The sequence below is a fragment of the Humulus lupulus genome, chromosome 1 (assembly GCF_963169125.1).
Source record: "Humulus lupulus chromosome 1, drHumLupu1.1, whole genome shotgun sequence".
Lineage (NCBI taxonomy): Eukaryota > Viridiplantae > Streptophyta > Magnoliopsida > Rosales > Cannabaceae > Humulus > Humulus lupulus.
In genome coordinates, this window is record NC_084793.1 from 223,081,937 (window position 1) to 223,088,141 (window position 6,205).

Here is a 6,205-nt window from a genome sequence, read left to right on the forward strand (position 1 = left end):
TCTAATTTTTGTGACTCTCAATAATATGTTACAAGGTGTGACAAATCACATTTGTGTGACAAATCACATTTTGTCACATTATTTAATCTAATATTATATTATATGAAATAATATAACATGCAGGGCACGTAATCTTGGAGAGTGCAGAGTCAGAGCCTGTATTGTCTATGGGAGTGTTAGCCATTTGAGGAAAGACTGTCCTTAATTCAAGAAAGAGGAACCAGAGAGGAGAGATAGCCTCACTCCATCCAGAGTGTACACCTTGACCCAGACCGAGGCTGAGGCTAGTCCATCGGCCGTGACAGGTCAGATTTATAGTGTTGGTTCTTCGTTTACTGCATTAATTGATTCAGGAGCTACTCATTCATTTGTATGTGCTAGAGTGATAGACCATTTGTGTAGACCTTGTGATCTATATGCTTAGGGATTTAGAACTTTGTTGCCAACTGGGGAACTAGTAATCTCTAGGAGATGGGTTAGAGCGTTACCAGTAGAGAAGGCAGTAGGGAGTTGTTTGTGGAATTGATTGAACTGGTGATGGATGATTTTGATATAATTCTGGGGATGCATTTGTTGGCAAAGTATGGGGTGACAATAGACTGCAAGCGAAGGATGGTGACTTTTGAGCCGGAAGGGGAGGAACCCTTCGTGTTTGTGGGGACAGTGAGTGGACCACAAATACCTATGATCTCTGCATTGAGAGCTAAAGACCCGTTGCAAGAAGGATGCCTAGGATTCCTAGCAAACATAGTGGATACATCTAGGGTCATTTTAGTTGGACCAGGTGAAACTAGGTTTGTATGTGAGTTTCCTGATGTATTTCTAGCAGACTTGCTAGGATTGCCACCACACCGAGAGATCGAATTTTTATAGAATTTGCACCAGGAGCATAACCAATATCGAGGACACCTTATAGAATGGCTCCAGTAGAGTTAGAGGAACGGAAGATTCAGTTGCAGGAATTACTAGATCTAGGATTCATTAGGCCCAACTTTTCACTGTGGGGTGCTCTAGTGCTATTTTTCAAGAAGAATGATTGGTCCTTAAGAATGTGCATCGATTATAGAGAGCTGAATAAGTTGACTATTAAGAATAAGTTTTCACTACCCAGGATTGACGATTTGTTTGATCAAGGGAAGACGATGTTCACTAAGATCGACCTTCGTTCTGGCTACTATCAGCTGAGGATTAAGGAGGAGGACATACCAAAGACCGCATTCTGTACGAGGTATGGACACTATAAATTCTTGGTCATGTCTTTTGGGTTAACCAATGCCCTAACAATCTTCATGGATTTGATGAATAAGGTATTAAGAGACTATTTGAATAAATTTGTAATCATATTCATTAATGATATACTGGTGTACTCCCACTTAGAGACAGAACCCGAACAACATCTTCATTTGGTACTACAGCGGCTGAGAGAGCATAAGCTATATGCTAAGTTCAATAAATGTGAATTATTGTTACCCCAAGTAACATTTCTGGGCCTTATCATGAGTAAGGAGGGGATTCTGGTGGACCCAACCAAGATGGAGGCAGTGAGAGATTGGTCGAGGCTAGCAGTGTACCAGAGGTTAGAAGCTTCCTGAGATTAGCAGGGTACTATCAGCGATTCGTTTAGGGATTTTCCAGAATAGCAACACCATTGGATGAGCTGACGTGTAAGAACACAAAGTTTATTTGGACGGATAGATGTGAGAACATTTTCAAGGAGTTGAAGCAGTGGCTGATCACCGCTCCGGTACTGACTCTTCCATTAGATAGGGAAATTTTTGTGGTCTACTGCGATACTTCGAGGCAGGGTTTGGGTTGTGTGTTGGTGCAAGTTGGAAAGGTAATAGCCTACGCGTCTAGACAGCTGAAGGAGTATGAGCAGAGGTATCCCACTCATGATGTGGAACTGGCAGCGGTGGTATTCGCACTGAAGGTATGGAGGCACTACCTGTATGGAGAGAAGTATGAAATATACACTGACCATAAAAGTTTGAAGTATTTCTTCACTCAAAAGGATTTGATTATGCGCCAAAGGCGTTGGCTAGAGTTGGTAAAGGAATACTGCTGACTGACAATTTAGCCAATGACACGAAGTCACTAAAAATGATACAAATGTATAAGCTGAATGCAAGAACTAAATGACACAAGGATTTTATAGTGGTTCAACCCCAGAGATTGGTAATAACCTACGTCCACTTAATGTTTTTATTGATGTAAACTCTAAAACCTATGATCAGCCAACTAGGGTTCACTGAGTTTCGTAAGCTCCAAAGAGGGATACAAAAGTCGTGTATAAAAAACACTAGTTCTCTTTGAATACAAATTATTGTCATCTTCCTTTTTTGAATCCAATGAGACCTATTTATAGGCTCAAGGATGTACATATGGGCCGGTGGGCCGTCTTTTAACTTTGTTACAAGCATATTTGAATAATAACAGAAATCATAATAGTTACATATAAAGAGGGTTAAATATCTTAGAAATATCCTACTTATAACTATATTTGAATATTGGCCTCTTTAGTACAATCAGACCTGGTCTTACTATTCAGCATCTTTCTTGAATCCATTGAATAGCTTCTATTATGGTCGTTGGTCGTCCAGACTGTCATCACTAAATAGTCAAGCGCTATCCACGTGCACCCTGATCGTGCCATGTCAGCAAGAAAATATTTTTTTGCTAAACATTTGCCCCCAAGTTTATTTTAATGCAATCAACATTTAATAAACTTACTCGACCAGCAATTCATCTGATCCGTCACATCTGTTAGTACTAACTTTTTCGAAAAGGCAAGTAATCATGATTTTTCCAGTTTCCCAAAATCTTTTTGATGGTGATCACGATTCCCCATGCATCGAAACTATATTCCCATCATTACCTTCTATTACTACCCCGAGTAGTATAAATATAAGCCTCTTCTCCTTTTTTTCATTTTTTACTCGAACCTTCTCTCTCTTCAAGAATAATCAGAAAAACCTTCAAGAAAATCCAGAGACTCCAATGCGATTCGAGACATTTTCGAGCAACTCCGAGCAAAACTTTCGTGATTTTTCCTACAATCTGTACTCCAAGTAAGTTTTCGAATCCATCTTCTTACCTTTGTCTCAATTTTTGTGTATTCTGGTTCTGATTCATGAGTTTCCGTAACTGGGTTTCTACTGTTTGCATGTTTATTGTGTTTTTATCAGGATGTTGTTGGTCGTATCAAACTTTAACTTTTATACGCGAGCAACGTTATCCTTGCTTTTCTCTTTCTTCTATCTATTGATCATATAGTCTCACTTCCCTTTTACTCTTCTCAGATATTCATTCATGATCCCTGGGGAGGTGAGAGACCAATAGACGACCTTCTCGCTTTGATGTTCGAGGATCAAGAACAACCTTTTTTGCCTTTTCCTGAGCCTTTGGTTTTACACCCAAACCCTACGACCAATCCTCCATACAACCCATCACAGAACCAATCGAACATGGTCGTGTCAAATACCCTGCTCGTAGAAAAAGGAAAACCATAGATTCACCTTCCAACTAGCCTGCAACCAATGCAGAGGGTCTTTCAAGCGATCCTCAACCTTTAAACTTTTCACCACCAGATATCCAGCCTAAAGCTCATCCCTGTGACGGCCCTCGAGCAGAGGTAGACTATTAAATTGCCCCTCCTAGCGTCATATCGATCAAGATTGCGGCAAAATATCGCAAGAAGTACGGGCTTCCTGGGATTACCCTGTACAAACCTACACCCGACCAGAGAGCAAACGTGCTCTGAGGTGCCTACAACGCCTAGTCGAGGTATCATATAGAAGCAGGGGCAATCTTGCCCTTGCATGAATTTTTTCGAGGGGTGGCCAATTATTTCGAGGTCGCTCCTTTCCAAATAATACCCAATGGATATAGAGTACTTTCAGCACTTTATATGCTATACAACCACAAAAATGGCATGTGCCTACTCCGCATGAGATCAACTACCTGTTCGATCTCAAATCCAACCCCAATCAGAACAACACGGGGTTCTTCCATTTCTACCACTAGGAATCTGCTCGCACATTCTTGAGTGACATTACCTACAAGTCCAATATTGGAAGATACTTCCAAGAGTACTTCCTCACAACCGACTTGGTTTCCGACAACATGGCCTTCACTCGAGGAGGTAAACTTTCAATCTCTGATCGACATTTATCCAGTCATTTTTCTTCTTTCCTTGTCCTTAGTTGTTTTGTGCTGTATCTAGGTCCATGGCACCGACCAGACCCCACTACAGAAATGGAGATAAGAGCCATAGCTCTGGCTAGCATGATGAATATAGAAAAAAATGTCAAGGAGCTGGTCACGGAGAGTAATTTAAGGTTGGTCGGCCTTTTAGAACCTCACCAGGAAGTAAGGGAATCCACCATAGGGAGTGCCACTGGATAGGGCACTGAAGGACAAAATGGTCGAGCAGCAGCAAGATGTGTCACAACCCCAGAGGCGTCGACCAATGGGAGTGGCCATTCGAGAATCTTCCCTAAATACTGGAGCAGCTAATACTCCTACCCCACATGGGAGAGGAAAACAAAAACTACCAGACTATACTAGTCCCATACTTGAATCTTCTGACGAGAACGGTATAGATTTCTCACTCTTAAATAAACTGCCCATCCCTTGTCATTTATTTGATAGGGATGGCAACTTTAAATTTACGACCAGTAGTTTTAGCTTGGACTTCTTCGAGGCAGATAGTGAGTGAATGAGTAGCTCTTTAGACAATGTAGCGACCAGTAATAATAGTTCGGGTATACTACTTAGAATTTCCTTTTAGTTTGTCCCTTTATTGTGCCAAACTATTTCTTGACATATCTACTCGTTTATTTTTGTTTTGTAGTCATGCCATCCGATGACGCCTTCGATATCTACACTTCTGCAGACGCTCCAGCGAGCAAGAAGAAGTCGAGCAGAAAACACCCTGGAGAAGGCAGTGGGGAACCTTCAAAGAAAAAGGCTTGACCAGAGGTCACTCCTATAGTGTCCCAGAATTTTACTTAGCTAGATAGTAGTATTAGTCAGTATAGTTTGTAGTATGTTAGTTTCCGTGGATTTTGGTTCAATCCGGGACTTAGTTGGAAACTTATAGCAACAGTTATGGATTTTATAAGTTTAACATATAGTTTAGAAATGTTATCCCCATTTTCTGCAGGGGCTTTGGGCCTTCGCCCTGGCCCGCGGTCAGAGGGCCAGCTCGGCACATGGGCCCGGCCCAAGGTCCCTTGGTTTGAATATTGCCCAAGGGGACTGGTACAGACCAGGGACTCTAGACTGGGCCCATTGGAGGGGCCCGAGACGTCCCTCCGGGTTCATCCTCAGCAAGAACGGTCCGGGCGATGTCCAGAGGGCCCGGACCGTCGCGGCCTGCGCGTTCCTGTCCCGGACCCTGGTATGGTCCGGGCCTATGGTAAATGGAGCGGGCAAATGGTAAACGGACCTGGATCACCTCCTCCCCGGTCGAAGGGCCAAGCGTCCAGGATCCTGAGGCTGCCTCATTTCGCGTGGGCATTGTCCCCCACTTTTCGCCTGCATAAAGGGTCGCCTCGGGATTGCACACTGATGTGTCAGGACTGCGCAGCCAAGTACCCTGACCGGTCTTGTCTCCTGAATCAGCCTCGTGACTCGAAGTGGTCAGAGCCAAAGCGCCGTTTTGTCGAGCGAGGCTTGTTTCTCAGGTCAACCAATTGGGCCTTAGCTGGTTTGAATTTCGTGTATTTTATACCTTTTTGTATTGGGCCTCCACTAGAAAGGCCCCTTGTACCCATTTCTCTGATGGGCCCGGGTCAGATCCGGCCCAGACCCTGTATTCCCCTCAGCTTATAAATATAAGCTGTAGAACAATGTAAAGGGGTCTTTGGAGGGAAAAAAGGCAGAAAACTCTGTTCAGATATTACTAGAAAACTCCATTGTAAAAGCTTCTTCTAGCTCTAATATATAGACTCGTGGACTAAGGCTAGTTAACGCCCCAACCACGTAAAAACCCCGTGTCGATCTTCTACTTTCATTATTATTACCAGCAAATATTATTCATTAATAGAGTTGCCGAAAATCTCGGTTAACAAGAAATATTAATTATAACATAAGGTTTGATTAATATTGATGGTTCTAGAAATATTAGTAATTTTAACCTAAGGTTTAGATAGAATTAATAAGTTCATGACACTTGTCATAATTATGTTTATTAAGGATTTAA